Source organism: Echeneis naucrates, chromosome 18, assembly GCF_900963305.1.
Source record: "Echeneis naucrates chromosome 18, fEcheNa1.1, whole genome shotgun sequence".
Lineage (NCBI taxonomy): Eukaryota > Metazoa > Chordata > Actinopteri > Carangiformes > Echeneidae > Echeneis > Echeneis naucrates.
This window is the reverse complement of record NC_042528.1, coordinates 9,624,691-9,649,257: the sequence shown is the minus strand read 5'-3', so window position 1 is coordinate 9,649,257 and position 24,567 is coordinate 9,624,691. Positions and strand designations below refer to the sequence as shown.

General features: G+C 42.5%; 1 protein-coding gene across 1 annotated transcript in view; it reads left to right on the top strand.

The window, feature by feature from the left end:
- Nucleotides 1–1,011: 1,011 nt before the first annotated feature.
- Nucleotides 1,012–24,567, top strand: part of LOC115059299 (lysine-specific demethylase 6B-like) — a gene marked incomplete at its 3' end in the record, with an annotated part of 80,038 nt that continues 56,482 nt past the window's right edge. The window contains exons 1-3 of the mRNA XM_029526956.1: nucleotides 1,012–1,550; nucleotides 3,769–3,967; nucleotides 4,332–4,372. The remainder of the gene's footprint in view (nucleotides 1,551–3,768; nucleotides 3,968–4,331; nucleotides 4,373–24,567) is intronic.

Here is a 24,567-nt window from a genome sequence, read left to right as displayed (position 1 = left end):
AAATTCAAATTGGCTTATACTCAGGGCTGGTTGTAATGAAAATATCTGACTAGGGAGCTGTTTTATTCCTAAAGCTTCGACCAAAATGAACTACAATGTAAATATGGCATGGAAACATTTTAGGTGTGTTTGTTATGTGGTATTAATTAAGTCCACTACTTTGGATTTGTGTGTTCCAAGCCAGAAATACAGTTTCCAAAAGTTTTATGGCTCATAGCAAAAGTGATACAATCAGACAAATGTAGACTGTTGATCGTTTTGTAGGAGGTGGGGACTGTGTTCAAACAGTGGCTGCCTGAGTTTAGAGCCAAGGTTTTCAAAAGCTTAGGCCACAGAAATATTCATTTCTTGAGGGCATTGGAAGCCAACTTCTTCCATCTGCTTATTCACTCAGAAACGGCCCCTAGAAAATTCCTATGTTCAGAAGAAATGTAGACATGAATGGATGTGACGCGCTGATCCACAAATTGTCAGGTAAAGGATGTGGATTTTAATGTCTTCTGTCCTTTTAGAGGACAAGGACTTGTCCTTTGACTTTATAGTGGCTTCTAATGACCAGTGTTACTCAGACGAACCCAATCAGCAGGCAACTGAATCCGTTCCACAGCTACTGTCCATGGTGGTTGCTTTAATTTGATTTCCTGGTAACAAGTTTCAAGTTTCTTGGGAAATGACAAAATGACCAGACATCTCCGAATAACTTTTGATTCCTGCAGCTCTTGGCCTCTTGGGTTACTACTTCCAACTGAGAGTCGGACTCTTGAACCAAACGGTTCCAAGGGAAAACCTAGAGTCCAGTTGTTCTCCATTGAATAGTAGTTCATAATGGAATTTGGGCAAGTTGTACAGTATGTTTGCCAATGACTACGGAGGCGGGGCAGTTACTGTCCAAGACTCTTCCACCGAAAATAAACCTGCATGAAGGAAGAGAGAAAGAGAGAGAAAGGGGAGAGGAGGGAGGGACGAGGAGGAGGAAGGAAAGAGCCTTTCAACGGGGACAGACGGGAAAGAGTCTCCGTTTCAATGGAATAAAAACTGCGCAATTTCTTTAAGGACTGCCTGCTCGGATCGCGGTGGACCATGCCTCTCCACGAAATGGATATCAGTTGTGTTTTTGGATGGCTGAGGTATCCGTGCCCATCGCAACCTCTGCTGCCTCTCAGCCCACAGAAGCTGGCGATTTTTTTTTTTTTTTTTTAACCAGATGGTCTTCAGAGATGGGGAAAGAGCTGTATAGTCGTTCAGAGAGGCGATACGACTGTGCAGAGATGCAACACCACTGATGAGTCTATCCGTCATGTCTTGGCCATGGACGAACACATTTCCTCAGCCCGACCTCACATCTATCCCCCGTGTCGACGTAGGCGCCCAAACGCCTTGTGGATGTTGAATGGGGTTTCATGTTTTTGGGAGAGTGATTTTAAGGGGCTGCGTCATCCGCGGCTGGAACAGGAGATGGACTGCTTTGCAGATTTTCTACTATTGCACTGTTGTAACGGCGAGAGTGAGCCCGGCACCTCCCCAGCACATTTTTGGATGGCACATAAAAGGTAAGCATGATTCATAGTACGACTCGAACCAGGCTACACACTGACATGTGAGCCCGCACAGCCCGGATTACCTAATTGTAACGGGGGAACCAATGAGCCTCCATTGAAAACAACCTGAACTACAGTATCATCCAGGAACATCACCGCAAAAATAAAAGCCACCGCAAGACAATTTGTACCACTGAGGGATCAACTGCAAGTCCCGTAAACTCCGGATGTTACATATCAGACACATGCATCTCTATGAAAACATACACCTATGTGATCGCGGCGGCTTTTGCACAGGGGGGGCGGTCTGATGCTGTTATGTAATTGCTATTACAGTGTGATCGACAACATATCTCCAACTTCACACGGACAGGAGCGATAAGTTTGGCCCTAACAGCCGTTACATTTTGCTGTGCCGCCGACAGCTGTTTCCTTTCTGCCCAGATTGATACTGAAACTGATGGAGGTGATGTCATGTTTTTACGGTAAGGAAGGGATAGTTACGGGAAGGCAGGTCTGGAGTTGGTGGTGTCGCAATCGCCTTGTGAGGTGATCTCGGTTACACGTTTAGAAAAGCGCACAAAAAAAAAGGCGATGGCTCGTGTCCGTGGGTGTGATCGGTGTGATTGTGGGTTGTTTTTTTTTTTTTTTTTTTTTTTTTGTGGCAGACTCTGGCGTGGATAGCACCTCTCATTGAATGAAGTGTGGACTCGCTGCTGTCGGGGAAAGGAGTGTCGCATTTTCGTTCACAAATGTCATGTGGCGAAGTTGTGGCGGGTTCTCTATTATTTCCAGGAAGAGCGTTTGAATTTTCTTCCCCTGGATTTATTTTCTGTCTCCACCCCTCTCCTGGCTGTCCCTGTGTCACTTCACACATCCCTCCACTGGATGGCGACGCAGGACAGGGAACAGGTGAAACTGCTCCAGGACCTGCGTGAGAGCCAAGCTTGCTGGGGATTGAAGCAGGGACTCTATGCCCCCGTTTTAAATCTGACTTTAGGCCCTGGGGTAAAAACTGGTCCACCCAGACATCCAGCTGGATCACACAGATTTTCTGACGACCCTTCCTCTGTAATCCGATCACCACAGAGCAGCCTCTCACCTGTAGCGAGCATATAGCAGTTTATCAGTTCCGTTGTGACTGTGATTAAACTCTCACATCAAAACTTTGTCGATATTAAACGTGGTTGGACTGAATAAATAAAACATGTCAGCGTGACTAATATAAACGCCCCTCAAATTTTGACAGTGCCGTCAAAGCATCAATGTCCCACAATGCAACGCAGGCCGCCCGCAGGTGAATGCTATTAAATAATTGCGGGCAGTCTGCGAACAACGCGAGATCACGCAATGGGTAAATGTTGAAAGTGTTCTTCGGTTTGACCATAAAATGCATTTTGTCCAGTAAAACCGGAAAAGAAAGGGTAGTTACCAGCAGAGTTTCTGTCAGGTAAATATATTCCAGGACGTGAGAACGGAATGGTCCGGTATTTAGAAAAAAAAAAAAAAAAACTGCGTAAAAGGGACGCACTTTGTCCTGTATTTATGTGAGGATGAAAATTAGTATGTAAAAACAATGGGGTCAGCCGGCCCAGCCAACTAGGTGTCCCTTACTTATTTCTCAGGGAGTTGGAAACCCTAACTGTTAATAAGTCACAGTCAACAGATAAACTGTCTACAGGTCAGGCAAACCACCATTTATTATCAACTATAAGTTCGATTTTTTTTCTCACGCAGGTCGTTTCCTGTCACACTACAATGACATGTAGCCCCCCACAGGGTTCATCGAACATGGCCTCAGGAAGATGTCCTGTCACCGTTTGCCCCTTCCTTCACACTGAGTCAAATAAATACAAGGCCACTTACTGTCCCAGGCCTGTCAGTATTCCTCTAGATGGCGACACTGTAACAGTCCATCCCTGGTCTGTGAGTCCTTTGTGAACAGTGGTGTGGTGAAAAAGCACACTGTGGTCATTCAATACATCTTAAATTGTCTAAACGTGAGCATTAATTGAAATCGTCAGACGTGATACTGTTGTGCTTTAGGTCCTGACCAGAATAACTATGTAGATGTATGAAACAGAAAAATGCTCTGTTTTGTTTTTTTTTTTTAACTATTGATTGATGTTATCAGATGCCAAAACTCCATTCCATAATCACTAATGTTTTCATCCTTTATCAGAAATGTTAAAGTATGTTTGTCCCCCCCCCCCCCCCCCCCAATTCACAGAGAAAGAGTGAGGAACATGGAAAAGCATTGGCCAGCTGTGTTTGAAGAACCACCATTGCCTGACTAAGGCCATAGGCGACATGTCTGACTGACTGTCTAACTCACTCCAAGCAAGAACGGGCAAAACTAAAAATCAGCCGTCAGCCAAACAAGAGGGATGGCCTCGGTCTGGGAAGGGAAAATGCTGTTGCCAGCGTTGGTAAGGTTGACATAAGAAACTAATATTTTAATGCATGATTGTTCTATTCCAGTGTTGAGCTTTTACAACTGCAATAGTTGCTGTATTTGTTGTATATAAATACCAGGATGGTAACGCTTCCTTTGGGGACATTCAGAAAGCACTATTTCATATAGTATTGAACTACACAGTTGATTGTTTTAATGGAAACTGCAATGTATTGCATGACACTCAACAACATAAATCATGAACATTTCTGCTGTCATAAGTCACATCAGTGGGTTTTTCTGCCTTGCGGCAGACTAATGATAACTAATGACTGATGGATAATTACACAGATCAATATCAGACTCATTGTTTACATGCTGGCATGTCTTTCCTGCAGGGGAGCCATCTGCATTTTGCTGCAAGCAGACACCTGCTAAGGTAAGACATGTTAACCAGACTTTGGCCTGGTTGTCCTCTCAGAGCATCTGTTATTTCTGTCCTGTCAGTCCAGTAAGTGTATGCTTGTATTACCTTCTTTCAGAACATTTAAATATGAAACTTGTTTAAATGTAATGACATACCCAACCATTGGGGATAGTATCTCCATATGATGCAGTTTACACTGTTACACAGTTACACAGTGTCTAATAGTTAAAAAGCAGTTTACTTAGAGCGCACCATGAATCATCTCAGGCAGACTTGTCTGTATGATAATCCCCACTGCTTTTACTTTTTTTTAATATAGTCTCTCAGTAACATGGTTTTTATAGTTTTGAGGCCCGACGATTACATAAGCTATAATTTCTGTTTAAAAATGTACCTCTTTTTGTAGAGGTCAGCGCTTCTTTTTTGTCTAGGACTTTTCCACCTCAGCTACTAATTGATTGAGACTGGGATCTCAAACACACACACTTCAGATTAGCTTAACCCTCTCTTATATGCTTAACACCCTCACATATGTGTACACACACCCAACAAAACAACAGCTCTGTTTCAGTCCTCAAATGTGCCCTGACACACATCTGACGCACTATTTTGATTTTTAACTTTGGGACAAATGCACGCAGACACAGATGTACACACATTTCAGACACACACACACACCTTCTTATGCCAGGGTCTCCCAGGACTCTGCCGAGTCCAACACACCTGAGGTTTTCCATCACTAAGCCCACTCAGCTTTATTACACACATTTACAGGCAGCTATAAATCAGATCCATCATGCACACATAAAAGCACATGCACAAATTCACATAAACCTGCTTCAGACCAAGGTGAAACCCTCCATTATAAATACTAGAAGTTATTTCTATAGAACAGAAAACATGTGTTGCAGTGATTGTTTAAGTCCTTACCAAGCAAATTGAGTTTGAATGATTTCTGTTTGAGTTAGTAAATCATAACTTCATTTGAACCAGAATGGTCAGTCAACGTGAAGGTTAAGAGCCAGTGCTTTGTGTATGGTTCTCGTTCATGACAGCCTATGGCAAAATGCTGATATAGGTAACAACCAGAGACCAGAGTGAGGAGAAGGTTGTCAGAGTTCTTTCTGTTGTACTCTTCATTTTTCATAGATCAAGACATGAGACTCAGGTATTCAGGCCTGAGGTTATAAGGTAATACATTCAATAAAAATATTTGGCATGTTTAACCAATTCTTAGCTCACATTAGAGATTAGGAAATGACTTCTTTTTTTTTTCTTTCTTTCTTTTTTTTAAGAATGTTGAGTTGTTGACTAGTTGTCTCACACTTCACCATTGTACTTGCTACAACATTCCATTTTCCACATCCATCATTAATCTGGACATTTTATGTGGTACTATTTACAGTTTTTTAAGTGCAGTGTATTAGTTGGTACACATTTACTCCCTCTCTTGATTGTGTTTTCAAGCAGCCTTGTCAGTTGGCCTGGTTAGGTCTCAGACATGTGTACCCTCACTCTGTAAACACAGTTCTATGTGTCACCTTCCCCATGGGTATCTAATGCCATTTAAAAAACACAAAACAAAAAACCTTCTAGCTTCTTTAAAATACAACGCTATAGACAGTTACAGTTTCAAAAAATCCATTGTAATACTAATAATTAACCTAAAGCCATGATACTGTCGTCATACTTGGCAACAGAAGGCTTTTGATGTTGGCAGTTTGTAAGTAAGTTTCTTAGTAAATAATTCCATATGTTGCACCTGGAACCAGTTTTATTTGGCCAGGGATCTAGATATGTTGGGTGAGTGGCATATGTTAAGCTACAGAATTGTGCTCTGCAGGGCAGTAGGAGTCCACAGTAAAGTCTCAAATTAGATTTTAAGCACGGTGATGACAGGTTCATGTATGCCCAAAGACAGTCTTTCAAAAATGTTTTATAGTGTGATGTGGTCTTTTGCTGATAACTTAAATGAATAATGACTGTTCCAGTTAATTAGGCTTTGAAATGTGAGTTCCATTTCACTGATGAAATGCCAATACTTGATGAAACATCTGCTGTTACCTACTGCCTAGTTTGCTTCTTTTTGCATTGAAGCAGGTGGCATCAGTTTGTGAGTATAGGGTGAAGGGCAAGAGATCAAGATTTTGCATCTGTTTTCCCATCTGCTTTGTCTATATCCTCCTCCTCCTCCTCTTCCTCTTCTCTCCTCTCCTCTAAATACTCCAGGCCATGTGCCATCCACATGTGCCACAGCCCCATAGAGTGAGCACGGAGAACAATAAATACTTGAAAAAGAAAATGTTTTCTATAACCCACATCTTTCAAAGCTGTACATGGAAAAAGTTAGGGAACATATTACAGTATCTCAGTCTATTCTAGTCTTTGTTCTCTCAATCTCTCTCTATCTGCTCCTGATGTCAAATAAAACCAACAGGTAAAGGTAAAACTATCTGGGACACGGACATACGTTTAGTTCAAATGAGAACAGAGTTGAAAGAAGGAGAGGGAGAGAGAGAGAGAGAGAGAGAAAGAGAGAGATGGGAAGAGAGGTGGTGAGAGCTGAGTCAGGATGCCTGGGAGGGTGGGAGCAGGAAGCAGTGGGTGAGGAGGACAGGAAGGATGGAGGAGGAGAGACTCCTCCTTATCCTCATCCACCACCTCCTCCTTTGTCGTCATCAGCAATATCATCGAGGGAGGTGGGGTGTGGGGCGGGAAGCAGGAGAGGTGGCACTGACATCATCCACCTCATGGAGGGCTGTGAGGGTGTATTACAAAATTGTCCATATTAAAGCTTATAAGAGCCAGGTTTATGCTGTGAAAAGATTTTTAATGATTTAAAACAAAAGCTGGCAGAGAAGAAAAAATGAAGAAACGCTGAGCGTGTGTTTTAATGCTGGCTGTGAATATGAATGAGCAGTGAGAACATTAAAGAACAGATAAGGAAATGGAGGGAGGTGTGCAGAAGAAGAGCTCTTCTGCCTATCTGGTTATATAACTTTTCTGTGAAAGAGGGCATTGGGTTTGTGTGTGTGTATGCTGTGTGTGAGCTCTCTTTGTAGGCACTGTGTGTGCGTTTGTGTATAGGGGTACCAGAGTTTGAGAGGAAGATGTCCAACATGCCTCCTGTTCTCTGCTGTGCCTGTTGTTTGGTCATGCTGGCCAACTGTCACAGGCTTCTGATGGTATGTTGTGTATTTGTGTGTGCGAGTGTGAATACTGGCTCATCCATCAGTGTGTGCACAAGTTTATTGGTGCAACTACATACGTACTTGCATGTCTATTATTACTGTGACGTGTTTCAGAGTTGATGTGTGCACCTGTGGCTAAGGCCCCTCAGTGGTTTTGGAGGCAGTTGATGAAGGTTAGATGTTGCAAGATTGGTTCCAACATCTGTTGGAGAGATGTTGGATTGATATAAGAAATTATGGTTGGTAGGCAATGAAATGTCACTGCCAACAATCCAGAACAATCTATAGATGAGGAGAGCTACAATACAAAACAAAAGTAATACTGTTGCAGTAACAGTCCATCAGCTTTCCACAGTTAGAAATTCCGAAATGCATCTTGTACATTTTGAGTGTAATGTGTTTCCATACTGTTGAGGTAGCTTTGCACAAAGCTTATTTCATGTGTTTTGTTGTGGTTCTATTTGTAAGTGTAGATGTTGTAGCCGAGTCTAAGAAAAAAAAGATGAGGGCAAAATGCTTCCAGAGGTTTGGTGGTTAGCGGATGTGTGTTTTTCTCAGAAAAAATCTTATCAAATCCTAACTTCCAACGTCCAACTCCCCCAAAACAAATCCATTTCTTGAACAACCCCCCCCCCCCCCCCCCAAGCCCAAAGTGGTTTGTTTGTTTCCAAAGTGGAAACAAAAAGTCACTTCAGTTTTAAGCTGTATTGTGTTGAGCTCTATCACCCTCAGACCCTGCCTTCCAGCCACCTCTCTCTTGCTCCTGTTCTGGCTTTCTGCCTCTCAGGTTTCCCCCTGCCCCCCCCATGACCCTCCTTTGACCCCCAGTTTGCCCCCCCCCCCCAATCCACCTCTCACCCTTGTTCTCCCCAGGGCAAACCCACGGCTCTCAGCTCTGTGCCTTCCTTCCCCTACCTCCTCCACCTCTGCCTCCCCCTGCCTTTGTGTGTGAGGGGCCAGCAAAGGGAAAGAGCAGAGAGTGGCTGCAGAGGAGGAGAGTGAGACAAGAGCTGGAAGAGAAGGATCCTATAGATCAGATGTGAAACTAGAGCTTGAGATTTTACTTGCACTTACTTGAGTGGACTTGCGCATTAAGCGAAAGCTCAGTCTTGTCAGCGTCCCTGTTTCATCTGAACAGTAATATCCTATGAATAGTAATTTAGACCAACTTCACTTTTTCTATTTGCATCTGTTGATCTTCTGCTGTTGTAGTTGCAGATTTACACTTTTCCCCTCAAGTAGTTTGAAGTTGTGAGTTTGTTGTATCTTACAATAATATATACTGTTGTGTGAGTCAACCAATGTCCTTTAATCGGAGGCTGATAATGTAGAAAAAGCTGCGGAAAATGAAATGCCTGCTATACATTTTATTTGGATTTTATTACACCGGATAGGATCCATGACCTCTACTTATGGCACATTCAACAGATATCACAAAGCCTTCTTATTGACGTGACTATTTACTGCCCGGACATCAAACTGTTGGCAGTCACTCTCCCTCCATACTACATGCCCCGGACTTCTCACATGCCATTGAAGTCATCGTTTACATCCCTCCCTATGCTCTGGCTGAAACTGTGTGTGACTTCATCCACTCTGCTTTAGACTCAACACCCTGAAGCCTTCATTACAGTCTTTGGAGACTTTAATCATGTTTTACTGGACTCAACCCTGGCTGCCTTCCACCAGTTTGACTGCCGCACAAGTAAGAAGAGGACAATTAATCTGATGTATGCAAATATAAGGGATACATACACTGCCACTCCACTGCCACCTCTGGGGAAATGAGATCCCAACCTGGTATTCCTTCAACCACACTACACACTACTTGTCTGCAGACAACATAACCACCACACGTTCATTCAGAAAATGGTCTGAGGCTGAAGCGGCCCTGAGGGACTGCTTCGAGTCATCGGACCCGAGTGTGGTGCAGAACTCATTTGGGGAGGACATTGAGGGGGTCAGACACTGCAAAACTGACAACCTAAACTTTTTTTATGGGCATTGTGTTTCCCACAATAATTGTACACATTATATCCAAACAACAAGCCTTGGATTACCAATGATGTCAAGGACCTCCTCAACAGGGAAAAGAGAGCTTTTAAAAAGGGGAGCCAGACAAAGCTAAAGAATGTACAGTGGAAGGTCAACGCCAGACTCTTGGAGGCAAAAGAGGAATACAGAAAAAAGGTAGAGCAGAAACTGCAGCAGAACAACTTGACCGAGGTCTGGGATTGCATGATCCACTGACAGGCTGCAGGAATAGCAGCACCACAGCGGAGGAGGATGTGGTGAGAGCAAACCAGGTCAACTACTTTTTTGTGGTTTGACTGCCCTGTCCCTGCTGCAATGGCCTTCGCATCCCTCACACCTTACCCAACCCGATCACCGGCAAGATTAACTGCTGCTTCACCCCTCCCATATGGTCTAACCACGGACAGTATGACCCCATTCAGCCTCACGCCAGTGACCATCTGCAGATGCACCTCTCCTGCAGGTAGGGTTAGGGTTATGTGGGTGCTATGTACATTCTGTGTAAATTACTGGATACCTTAAATTTCCTTTGGGATTAATAAAGCATATATCTACTTATCTATCATAAAAAGACACAAGACTGTTAAACTTTGACAATTCTGTGCATTTTTAGATCAATGTGGCTCATCCAGATTCTGATGAATCCCAGTATGTGACAGTATGAAAGTTTGTGAGTGATGTACAGGCATCAATGAAAACATGATGTTGATGTGGTGCTACATTTTTTCCATGACTATATATACAATGCAATAATAAAAGATAATTGCACAGTCTGTAGAATAGCAGTTTCTTTTTGACATGTCATGTTCAACTTTAAACATGGGCTTTCAGGTGATATTTTCTAAACTTACAACATGCGCATTGACCTGAATGGAAAATCTCTTGATGTGTAAAGATGTGAAAAGAAAGTATAAAAATACGTAGATTGAATTGAGAATTGAGAATTGAATAGAGAATGATGAACACAACGTCACTCTTTGACGTCGGTCTTTGAGTTCATACAGGGAACTGGACCATTGTGTGGCTAAGAGGGCTTTAAGCTTTGTTAAGCATTGTTAAACTAAATAAGGTGGCCAGACATTGCAGATGTCATTTAGCCACAGACCTTACTACATGTCTCTCAGAGTAAATAAACAACACACGGAGTGACATGTTGGTAGATGTGGGACTGAGTATGTGTGAGAGTAAGTGCTGTTTGCTGTGTGTGACTATACACTTGAATGTGTCAATAAGCTTGTCTCAGCATATGTACATGCATTATCCAAAGACCACAGCACTGTACATAAATTTTTCAAACCTATAGGTAGGTCACACTGGCCGTGTTTGTGTGTAAATGCATGCTAATCTGTGTGTATTTATGTGTGAAATCTACTTGCTGCGACTGCATGCTCAATAGAGTATCTTCCTGGAAAGCCAGCTGCCAGTCCTGTAAGAACAAACCCGATTAGAGGAACTTTGACTGCCAAGCCCTCTGCTCTGAGAGCTGAAGCATGTAGACATACGCAGACTCTTCCACACAACGTAGGACACATACTATAGATTTAAGGGAATCTACCAAACTAAAGTAATGTGATGTAGGAATTGCAATTAAAGCTTGTACCAATAAAGCTTCATCAGTACAATGTATGCTAAACTGTTAATTTAAAAGCTGTCTTTGACATATAAAATCAGAAAAGGTCAACCTTGCAATTCAAGTGAATTAAATTAAAAAGGAACTAGCTTGTCTAGCTAAATTGGCCGTAAATGTCAATAGGTTAATTGTTACATTTCAGAAACATTCAAACATTAAACACATGACTTTAGTTTTAATCTGGTGTGGAGGTCTTTAGATTCATTGAACCCAGGATTGCGTCCTTATGCATACTTCTGTAGACGATTGAAAGAAAACAGCACTTTACTACAGTTGTATCAATTAACCCCAGAAAAGCAGAAATTTCAGTTAAGCACCCAGCCTTTCATGTGAGGTGCTGACCTTTCCCAGTGATCATGCTAATCATTGATCACTTAAATAAACACAGGCAGCTGTAAGAGGCCATTATTTTTGTTGCCACCCTCCCCCACTCCCAAAAGCCTTCCTATGGACAGCAGTTATAATTGGGCCCTGGGGTAATTTGCTGACTAATTATTGTTGGTGGGATATATACATTGCCTATCGTCAAACCCAACGGGAAGCAGTGCTATTACTTTTAATTACCTGCTGTTAAGTATGACAACTGACCCCGGCGCTGCTTTTGGGGCTGATAGTTGTGTTAAATCTTGTGGGAGAGGACATCATAGTGGATATCACCAGTGTGGTCACTGCCACAAAGGTCCAGATGGATTGCTTCTGTAGTTACAAACACACACACACACACACACACACACACACACACACACACACACTGTGGGGTGAGCAGACACACTTCCCTTGTTGTCCTCTGTGCACTCGCTTTTCAGGCAGCAGACTCATTCATCATGTCTCTGTCTGTCTGTAAAGGAGCTGCTATTCATTGTCTCCCCTCCTGCTTATTCTGCAGGAGCCAGCCTGCCTTCTACCTCTCTCACTAGTTCTATCTTTGTCTTTCTGCCCCCCTCCATCTTTCCACTCCTGTCTTAATGTCCCTCACACCGAGATTTATAAATCTCGCCTCACTGCGAGAACAAAGAGGAGATAGCTAGTTACCTTGTCGGTGGCTGTGTGTGTGTTTTGAACTGTATGAATTTTGATGTTCAGCACTTGTCTACACTGAAACACTGAAATCACTTGGATAGAAGGTAGAACAGGTATTTGCGGCACACCCTGCTACCAGTTCTCAGATTTGACTGTGTTCCTTTAACAAAATCTCCCGGTCTACCAAACATTAGGCCCCTAAAACAGTTTAGTAAGCTATTTTCATGCACAAGTGCTACAACAATGCCAAGAAATTCCACCTTGCACAACTATTTCAAGATGGCAATTGAAGACCATATGACGACTCCCTTGAGACTCCACTAAAGTGAGAAGTTAAGGTGTAGCTTCCAACATTCGCTGCTTATTAGCATCTCCTCACAAAAATGACTTCGGTTCATCGACAATTGCAACTACAGATGTACCTCTTTGATTCCATCCAGACTGTGACTGGTCTGTGTTTTGTACTATAAGTAACTGAAGCTTGTGCACAAGACAACAGAATGCCTGAGTTTGTCGCTTTCAGAGACACGTTTAGAAAAAGATGTCTCCATTACAAGCCAGTTCATATTAATCATCACTCTGTCACTTCCAGTGAATGAATTTAACCACATCACTGCAATGGCAGGAGTCTTTAATTCAGTCATTAGACAGATTCCGCTGTCCCTTTCTATAAAGTTAATGTAATTGAAGCAGCGCTGACAGACCAGCTTATAAAATTGCCAGAACATTGACAGTGTGAATGTGCAAGTGAGAAAGAAGCTTTATATTAACACTTTACCTTCCAACCTTTAAAAATGAATATGAGGGAGAATTGCGGTGATTGTTTTGTTAAGCTACTGAAAAACACAGAGTGTTACTATGTGCTTCTTCTCTTCACTAGTCTGTAGTGTCAAGTGTCAGAGGGTATGGCACATCACTAAACAATGAGGTGCACACATCCACCTAGAGCAGAGATGAGAGCAGGAAGGGTGAACAGTGGCTCAAAGCAACTGGACCCAATGTGAAAATGCCCAAAGACACATTCAGTTACACATGTATAGGTGTGGGGCAGCAGAGTTTGCTGGACTGGTCAACTTTTTACTGTCCGTCTTTTTTACTCTTTGTGTGTGTGCAGTACACAGGCCACATCTAGGGCCAAGAGTAGGGTTGTGTTGCCATGGTGAAAATGAAATCCAAAATGCAGAGTTAACGGAAACCCCTGATTGGCTCAGGAGCCATGCATGGGATTGTGATGCATACTGTCAGCTGGCCAATGGGAGCAAGCTGAGCCAGGGCTGTTGCTAAGGGGAGTAGCGTGGAAAAGAGTCAGCTGTGTTTTTTCTCTCTCTCTCTCTCTCTCTCTCTCTCTGCTTCTCCCAGTCAGTTTCTGGCTCACTTGACTGTTCTCTCCTGCTGCTCGCTCTGCCTTTGCCCTCACTGACTCCTTCTCTCTCTCCCTCCTGTTTCCCCATTGCTCTCCCCCTACTTTTCTTCTTTTTTTTTTTTTTGCACTTATACACGTGCAAAAGGGGAAAGAGCACATGTTGAAAAATTCACTGAATATTTCATGCAGCTTGTTGTGTGGGTCTGAGGTTGTATCCAAAGAAACCATGCACATTAAATGGTGTGTGTGTGTGTGTGTGTTTGCCTTCCTGTATGCAAGGAAGAGTGTTTATTTATTTTATTATGTGTGTTCTCTGTGAGTGTACATCTGGCTAGCTGCTTGGTCTGTGACTGTCCTTGTCCTATTTTTTCTTTTTATGCATTTGTGTGCACCGACACCATGTTTTATGCCAGTATTTGTATCTCTCTGGTGTGTGAAGGGATAGTATATTTGAATGTATATTTAACATCTTTTGGTTCATGTCCAAGGATTCTCTTGGGACTTGGTCTCCCCAGCTGAAATAGGGTGTGTTTGAACAGGAGCCAGGTAGTGTCGGGTATGAGCCTGGAGTCACGTAGAGCTGAACTTCTCTACCCTCTCCTCGCCACCCTCTAAGGACCCTAAACCCAACTGCTGGGTTATCAACACCAACCTGCTGAACCCAGTTGCTTTAACTACCAGTTGTGCTAAAATAACATTGAAAACAAACAGTGATTCTTAACAGGATGTAATCAGTGTTAAATAAACACAGGAAATAGCCATTTCACTACCTAGGGTTAGGGTTTAAAGGTTAAATTAAATTCAAAGCTCAATGAAAATATAAAGTATTCACATAATCAAAATAAAAACAGAAAAATGCGCATTTAAGGTTGAACCTTTAGCTTCAATTTACAATGGCAGCTGACATGTCAACCCACTATTGATGATTCCCATAATACATGTCTGTATGTGCCTTAGTGGTTTCCATGCCAACTCTTGCACACCCAAGGCGCGATTTAATGGTCTTTGTTGATTTGTCTTCATTGTACTTTTCCATGCAACAGCTGAAATAATGTACGTACTCGATATATTTGTCTGGGTCTGTCGACAATGTCCTTTTTGCCTCCTTTAACATTGTGAGTTAACACAGATTGTGCATAGTAGTAGCCTGATTTATTGCATGTCCACCCATTCATGAAACCATGGGTTAGCATCAGTCACACAGAAGCATTGTCAATGATTTATTTAGTTGTTGGATGAGTTGTCAACTGTCAGACTATTTGTACATTATTTGATTTGTGTGGCCTAGTCTCCAGGCAGTATGAATGGAGTTTAATATTAGGATCAAGCTAAATAAATCAGGAAATCTGAGGTGTTGTACTGAGTCATGTCAGGGATCAAACTTTGCCAAGGGGCAGCAGCATAAAAGACGACCATTTTCTTCATTTCTGCAAAGGCAGGTATACTGTAAGTCACTCCACAAGTCAACAGAAACAAAGTATTTGCTCTCTTCAGGCATTTTTCCATCCCCACCCCCCAGCTCCTTCCTCCTCTCATTTCCACCTTCCACACTTCCTGTTTCCTGGCTCTCATCCTTTCTTTGTTCAGCTTTCTGTCTCATGTGGCACATTTTTCTCCCTTTCTGCTGTTGCACTGTTTTTTCTTGCATTCTTTTTCTCTCTTTATCTGTGTGTGTGTGTGTGTGTGTGTGTGCGCGCGCGCAAGTGTGTGTGTAATGGATCTATTGTGCCAACTGGGGAATCACTGAAGTGAGGCTTTCTTCTTATGAATCAAACTATACTAAGAGAGCATGGCTGCCTTTTAGATGACATAACACACACACACACACACACGCAGTGGCCATCCCAAAGCCCCCAATCATTCATTCATAATAATCTTAACAATCAGTTATTCAGAATGAGTGATTGGGGGGGCAAAGTGGGTTGAGTGAAAAATTGGGAGGGGGAAGGTAACGCTCATTCACTTCATGTGAAAACAAAGCAATTACAGGCATTATTATTCCTTTTAACTGTGTGTGTGTGTGTGTGTGCAAGAGATCAAAAGCAGCAGCCCCAGCTGGTTCTTCGATCTCCCACGGGTTTCATTTGGGTTGCAATCAGTGTCCCCTTATTGATACTGTGTTTGTCTGGGTGTGTGTGTGCTTATAAATGCATGTGTTTGTTTCCTTGATGGACAAAATTATTTACTCTCAAATTCACATGAATGAGTGCATACAGGAATGCTTTAGTAAACATAGGTGTGTTTGCAAAAAAAAAAAAAAAAAAAACCCACGCACGTGCTCATGTTTGCTGTGTCTGTAACAATGGAAAACATTATCCTCATGCGCACGGGCACATGCGCTCTAAAAGTTTCCTCGTGCGCACTGCAGTCAATGAGACTTATTGGAAGAGAAGGAAGCAGCCAGCCACTGCATAGGCGTTTAAAAATAGCTGTAACACACACACATTTACACACTTGCTCATCGACTTGAAGCTCAGAAAGAGAAGATGCGAAAGGCATGCAAGTGGCTGAACTCAGCCTTGTTTCCTGTCTTTCTTTTCACAGAAGGGAAGGAACAGTAAAGCGTTAGAGGAAGAGGAACTGAGGGCAAGAGAGGAGAATGGACAGAAATGTATAAATTAATCAAGCAGCCATGCATCCATGGGAATCAGACTTGCCAAGGTTGCATCACTGCAGTGCCATGTGCATATGTTTGGGTCAGGGATGGGCATGTGTTTGTGTTTGTGTTTGGTGCTCCATCTGTATGTGTGTTCAAGTGGCAATGTCTGCATATTTTGAAATGTGTGCAGATAGAAAGCAGTTCAGACATCTCTCCCACTCTTCATGGGTTGAGATAGAAATGAAATGGAAGGAAAAACAAATGGAGTGTAAAATAAAGTGTATGGGTAGAGCAGGTGTCATGGTAAATAACACAACACACTTTTACTGTCAACGTTTATCTGTTTACACAGAAAGCTTACCTACGCCACTGTATGTATTTTCCATACAACAGTCTAGTAATTATCCCGTTGCAGTGAGAGAATGAGGTGGAAGAGTGATGAAGAAGTTGCAATCTGATGTCAGAGATGATGAGAGAGAGAGACAGTGGGAGGAGAAAGATGAAAGCGAAGGAGAGAGAGGGCGAGAGATAATTATACAGTTTAAGGTAATACTGCCTTTGAAGAGAGGAGAGAGGCAGGGAGATAAAGCAAAGCAACACAGATCAATTTTCTTTTTTATTCCTTCACCTGCTTTCTCTTTCTCCATTTCACTCACCTATTTTCTTTTGCCACTTTATTGCTTTGTGTCTGTTATGAAGTTATTTTTTTACCCCTGACTTTTCTGTCTGGCTAAAGCAACTGTTGAGTTTATTCACATACTGTTGCAGTTGAAAGTACGGAATGGCTACTAAAGAGACGTGGTTGGGTTTGTTTGTTTGTTTGTTTTTGTTTTTGTTTTTTTTGAGGAGCAATAGGTTTTGAAAGAAAAAATATCACAAAGAGTTGTGATTTGTTACAAAAGGAAGAAAACAGTCTGACAGGACACGTCATGTGACAAAGAGCCGGTGTTTAACCTATGTTCGGCACAATTCCCACAATCTCAGGTTCTCACTATTATCTTTAAATTCTTGTGTGAAGTGTAGTCCCATTGTAAAATCCAAGACGGAGACAGAATTGCATTACATAACCAGATTCATTTAAGTTTCAGTTTCACTTCAGCCGTGTTTTCTCACATATACACATGCTCTTGCTCAACCACACATCCCCACTTTTATTTACTCCTGGTCTCTTTTTTTCGAGAAATGAGTTCAATGCATTTTAAATATCAGTGTCATGAAATTAAGATTCCATCCTTAATAATCACTTTGTCACAAAGACAGTGCTCAGACCCTTGCAACAGTGTGTCTCGACTGGGAACTGCTAAGTCAGTGTGACTGTTGTGGTCTTGCATTGACATTGAGGTTTGTGACTGTGAATATACCTGCACTACGCATGTATGGCTATAGGACTGAAATAAAGCAACCAGCTTTGTTGATGAATTGCAGCATAAATGATCAGCTGCCTAAAGTACACAAAGGCGTACAGTAATCAGACTCTCTGTCACACCGGTGTATTGTGAGATGTGTATCTCTATTAGTAAATACTATAGTCCGTCTGTACATACGTGCTACTCTTTCACATGATAGACAGGAAATCAGCACGAGCTTCTCATTGAATTGAAGTTTCCTTTGCTGATTCTTGTAATCACACACTGCCATACTGTGTGGGTTGGACCAAGGCCATACTATTACACCAAATAACACAAAAATCTAGTTAAAGGAAGGGACCAGTGGTTGGTGTTTGTCAGTTTCTGTTTTGCACTTAAAACTTTCTATTTGTCTCATGGCTGTTTTTTAAGCTATTGAAGGAAATGTGTCTATATTTATAGCTGTGTTCATACATCGCTGTCTCTCTTTCAATAGCAAATATTATATATGTAGTTAGATCATTTGTGATACTTTCTTTTTTTTTCTCCCAAAACTTTTTTTCTGTCTCTCAATCTCTATCCCTTGTATTTGACCTCTTTGGCAGTGATCTCATCAATATGGGACTCATTTGGGGGAAGGGCAGGGTCAGGGCTCAGGGCTGTGTGTGTGTGTTTGTCTGTGTTTGCCTGTGCATGACCCTGACGGGGCCCCTAGCAGAGTTCGATTAAGAAGGGGGGGCAGACAAGCAGGGAGGGGGCAATATAGGCCCCCCATCTTCCACCATCTTAGGTTTCTGTCTATTGACTGCTGTAGCTCCCCAGATCTCATGTCTCCTTGTGTGTGTGTGGGGGGTACAGACATTGCACAGTCTCACAGGTGGACGCCACAATCACTCATTCTCATCGCCTTTCTCCCTCAGTATAAATCTCAGCCTGTCTGTGTGTCCTCTATCCCTCCACCCCTCCCTGTCATTCAGCTTCTTCATTCTCCTCCTCTCCCCTTTCCTGTGTCTGCTCTCTCATCCTTTTATTCCATCCCACCCTCCCTGCCTTCCTCCCCTCCTCCCGTCAGGTGAGGAGGAGGAGTATTCGCCTCACTGTCTGGAGCCAGTGGTAACCTTATATCTCAACACCGAGACACCGAGAGAGGAAGGGTTGGTAGTAACTTGATCTTTTAGTGATTGTACATTCAACACAGAGGTCATTTTTACAGACACTGGATATGAGTGAATGCACATTTATACACACAGTCCCCACCCTGTGCCAAAATGAATCCATACATATCTAACAAACACCTTTAAAACACATTTTGTTTCCCCTATCAGAGATGTAACCCCTGGGCAATGTTGCCGTGGCGATTGTCGTCTCATATCCTCCGGAAGCAGAGGCTCTGAGGTTTGTGGCTGATTGGCTTGTCCAGGCAGCTGGAAAATGGAGTTTAGTCAGCTCTGTGCCCTCGGGCAGTTACATGCTCTGACATACACACACACACACACACACACTCATTCAAAACATTTATTCCACACAGACAGATGAGCTGTATGAAGGATGTGAAGAGAAGAAAGAGGGAACTGAGAAATTGATTCATTAGGAGTCGTAATAAACTGAGCTAAAAGGTGGAGCACACACAGGGTTCAGTTTTGAAAACACAATCTTAGTTTTACTGGACTGTTATATCTGAGAATAACACTATTGTGTTGTGTAATTTCTTCATCCTACTGAGAGACTATTGTTTGTCAGTTTTGTGAGGGTCTGTACCAAACTTGTCTTACAACAGTCAAACCAGTGTTGTGATTTAATTCAAATCAGGAAGGAGACAACAAGGTACAACAGAGACCAACAGATGTTGCAAGCAATAAAAAACACAGGAAGGAGAACAAAAAGGATTGTGTAGCTGTTCAAAATCTACAAAAGACAGAGACTGATATGTGGGAGGTTACATTGGGTTTTAATCAGTCATAGTAAGTGGTGGTGAGACTGTTCATTAGTTCATTAGGGCTGAATGCTGCAGTTACTTTCTTGCCTTCAGGTTGCTTGTCTGATCTTCTGTGGCCTCCGATTCAGCTTTTAATGCCATTAAGAATAATTTCTGGCTGTGATTCAGACACTGTTGCCTTTCAAATTTTTGTGAATTCTGGAAAGCCTGACTCAGTTTCTCGAAGTTAATTCAGCTTGTCCTAATACCTTTTATTTATTGACCTGTTTGTTCTTTTCTTAGAAAGTACTTATGATCACAGTTGATGCACACCTGACACCTGATGTGCACACAGCTGAATACCTGAAAACATGGCCCTCTCAGGCTCATCAGCTAGATTTTACAACAAATTAATTCAAGAATTATTGTTTGAAGTATTTAAGATTGGTTCTTAGTTTGCTTGCTTTTGAGGGCTAGCCTTCAGCCTCTTTCTTGCTATAATGTGCCTAGTCACTCACGCTCACTGCAGAGTTGCCGTAAGGCAGAAGTTTCTTTTGGAAAGTAGCTGTTGTAGTTGGTCATTGAAGTCCATAAGTCAAATTGTCCATGCAATTATCATTCTATTTATAATTGCATGCAAACCTAAGACCCAGTGTTAGAGTAGAGCAGACAGCAGCTGTGCAATTGTTGCGTGCCCATGACTGACTGAGAGAAATCAGGGTACCTGTGCCCAACAAAACTGTGCTATTACCCAATTTTATTAAGCCACTGCTGTTGCAACATTTAGGAGTACTAGTCTTATTACCGAGATGAAGACCTGCAGGCCTGGAACCATTTGCCAATGTATTTGTTGAAATGAAATGGATATTTATTTTACAGATGCAGACTAGACCATTAAACAGTAAAATAATCTATAGCTGGTTGAAAAAAATTCTCATTTATTACAACATTTTGCACACTAGTGGAAGTATGAAGCAAAGTGTCAATGCCCTGCTCTTTGTTTCATTAATATTCTTTATTGCTTCCCCAAACGCAATACCTATTTTAATTCTTTCCAGTCATAGATGGTAACATGACAAGAGAAGTAGTAATGCAGAAACAAAAGCGAAGATATGGAACACAGAAAATAAAGCCCATCCTCAGTGTTTGCTCTTGTGTGTGTGTAGTTGGCCCAAGCCACTCCAACTTTGGTGAGATCCCAGACAGACCTGCAGCACACTGCCCGGGTGAAGGGGTCTTCACCAGGCTGAGGGTACCAGATGTGTCAAGTGGTTGAGCTAGGGGAACAATGTGCCCCCGGGGCCTGTTCAAGTGCTTGGGGGAGCCTGGACTGGATCTCTCCACCCCCCAGCCCCTGTCTCTCTCAAGCCGGGGCTTTTCCTGGGCAGCGTGGCACAATGTGTGGCCTGGCCCAAAGCCAGAGCAGCCAGCCTGCCTGCCTCTGCCAGCCTGCCTCCCCTGAAACCAAAGACAAAGCTGGGTCAAAGCCAGACACTACACACTCTGTTTATCTCTCAATTATTCCCTCCCTCTTTCTGTGGACCGGACCCCCCCAATCAAATGATTGAGAAGTATAATTTGAAATGTTTTCATACCATTCCTTTTCCTCTCCTTGCATTCATTTTAAAAGTGATTTTCTATCATTTCCTTTTGTTGTACTCTGTCAACTTTTCATAATTCCTATTCTTGTTTATGGTGCCATCTCATTTGCACTGTTCCTAACCTCTTGTTAGTGTTCAGGGTTCGAGTTTCACACCCTCATACATACATGCATTCCAAAACACACACAAATATCAGCCTTCTACTTGTGCATTTGTATGTATACAGTTAAACACAGACTGACTCTCCCACACAACTTCCAACCCACTTTACATCCATACAAATGGGCAGTGTGTCTCAAGCCCCCACACATAGATGTGTTTTTACAGTTTTCTGATATAAGCATCCATATAGCTAAGTCAACACACTCCCCCTTCCCACACCCACACACATCTTACCCCCCCTCCCTCATTGCAGTTGTGTGTGTTACAGTGTGTCTGTCATCTTGTCGCTGTGTGTGGGCTCCACATCAAACCAGCTGTCTAACCAATAAAGGCTCACGCTAGCCACCAGGTTCAGGCTAGCTAGCAGGCATCACTCAGTGAACGTATGTGCCCCATCCTCCACAGCCACCCACAGAGCTGCCACTAACATCTCTGGTTGACTTTATGAGGAGATGAGCGATTCTTTCTCCCCCTCTTTCTCTTTGTCACTCTCCCTTTGCAGCATCAACCTCATTTTCTAGTTTGATTTGTTTTATTTATTTATCTTTCTTATTTGCACTGTTTGACTTTGCCTTTGTTCAGCACTCAGCTCTTTTCATCTTCCCTTTATTTACTCCTTTTCATTATTTTTTTCTCTCTCACAACTTTCTAATAACTGCTGTCTGTCACTCTGCCTGTCTTGTAATGACTCCTAAACCACAAGCTTTACACCTTACTTGAAAGAACAGCATGGGCACAAACACACAAAACCACAAGCTGTCATGCACAACGTACTGTTTGAGTTTCTTGTGTTATTGAAGACTTGTGTTTTTTTTTTTTTTTCTCTTTAAGATTTAGCCTCTGATAAAACATTTGAGGTTGCAATTGTATAAACCTCTGAGCATAGTAACTGGATACATTTTTCAGCAGGTGTTCTTTTTGATTTTCAATTTTTCACAACAATTTCTATCACTTTGCTTATGTACAGCTGCACCATGAATGTTTTTTAGAGGAAACCGCCAATTTTTTGGGCTGTTATTGCCATCTCTTCTCACTACTTTGTGACAGCCAGCTTTTTCCCTCGCCTTTAAATCCAGTCATGCATTGCTGCTATAAGTAATTTTGTTACCATTGTTGAGCATCTTATACCAACCATTTGTTGCATACCCTGTTGGCTTTTAATGTTACTCTGGTACTTAAGCTTTGATTTGCATGGGGGTTCTTGGTTGCTTTGATGACTCCTTGATGATTGCTCTGATTCACACTGATAAATGAGAAACCCAGCATTGTGTTGGGCTGCAGTTGCCCATCCACCCCACATTTAAATGTGTTTTTGATTATGAAGAGCTTATCTGCTCATCGCACTCAGACTTCTTACCTGAGTTAACATAGCTTTCCTCTTTCTGATTTTCTTACCTGTATGTCCATGATCTCATGCGTTGCACTGTGCCGTATGATTTGGAGATAATTGTATGAATCAGCAGGTGCATTAGTGTGTAAGAAAGTGCTTAATGAGAGTAGTTCCACTGAAAAGCACTGAAAAACTAACCATTCTTCAGTCTAACATAGACACTGAACAGTTTGTTGTTGAACAAGAAACACATCACAATGTGGTCACCAATCACTTCTTAACAAATTAACACAGACCCACAGATGTATGGTGTTCTTCTGTAAAATTGCAGAATTGACATCGATTACATTATAGTGTGTATTACAGCCCTTAGTTGGATTGTACTGAGGTTAACATAATGTCTCAGATTAGATTATTCTCACATTCTCTTTCTCACACACAACTCATGGACTTATTTGGGATCATTTTCTGTTCCTCCAGGTCGGTTTTCCTTTACAAAGCAGACAGACAGTGTTGGCTCATGATCAGTACTTGAAGTTGCTCTACAGACAAAAGAGAGACTGACTGAAGGTCTCTCAATGGGTCCCTCCATTTCTCTCACCCTCATTGTCCATCTCTTTTTTGTCTTTGTCTCAAGGGCATGCTGACTTGTTGTGGACTGATAGCTGTGTGTGTGAGAGTGTGCACATGTTCATGGGAAGAAAGGTAATCTTTTTAATTCTATGCAGTGTTTGAAGTTTTTCTTGGCCGCCTCCAAACTTTAACATCAAACGATCAGGTCAGCCACCCTCCCTTCATCTCTGCCTCCTCCTTCTCCCATCATCCCCCTCCGATTTCTCTCTGTGATCTGGTGAGACTAGTACAGGGGTGTCATGCAGATAAAGCGGGGGCAAGTAAGATTAGACAGACTGACGCCCCTATGCACACAAAAAAAACACACATGCACACATATGTACATCACAGAGAAATGAGAGAGCACTGTCAAGTAGCAGTGTTGGTGCAGTGAGTTAGAACAAAGGCTTAATGGAGCTGTAAAGATTCAAAACAATGTGTGTGTGAACAGCTGGCACAGTCTGTAGTTTCATCATCATTCTATAACCTTGTTTGACACACAGGGCTATTTTTACCCCACACTCAGACCCACAGCCCACAAGGTGACTCACAAGTCACTGCAAGCCAAACACACGTACACAAGCTGAGGATTTCCACTGAGATGCATGTGGTGCTGAAAAATTCTCACACTTGTCCACTGCACACAAAAAATCATGTTTACCTCCGTTGCTACGGTGTCTGTGTTTGTGTTTGCGCGCGTTTATGTGTGTCACGTGCCTCTCCAGCAGACAGTGAACAGCTGCATGTGGTTTGTGTTTGAGTATCTGACACTGGCTGGCCCCTCTCTCTCTCCCGTCTGGAATCATGGGTAAGCCTTCCCCTTCATTCACCAGCTATCAAAGCACTGACCAAATGACAGACACACGAACACACTACTCCTTTTGTATCTTACTCTAAGAGGAGCCAGATGCAAAGGAACACATGCACATGCCTTTGTTCCACAAGCTGGTGTGTGCGTGTGCGTGTGTCTCTATGTGTCCTTTTGCATTATATTTTTGCTTATGCTTTATGCTTATTTCCTTTGTTCCTGGTTCTTTCATTATCCTGTTGGATTACAGGGGATGCCAGCATACTGTGCATGACCATTGGTAAAGTTTAATGTATGTGAGTGCTAGATCTCCTGTTTACAGGGCTGGTTTTGTCTTTTCTCTCTTGGTGTGCTGACTCAGCTGATCTGGCACATTTAACTTGGTGTGTGTTGCAGATCCGGCAGCGTTTAATAGAGTCTGTGTGCTTTCTGGGCTCCAATTCATGGCCCAGTCGGCCAACAAGTCGTGTGTGTGTGTGTCCGTGTCTGCGTGTATTTGTGTCTGCGCAAACTGTGATGCATATTTAGCATGACTCATTACAGTATTCATGTATATGTTGGTACATATCTTAAAAAAGATTATTTGTTGTTTAGGC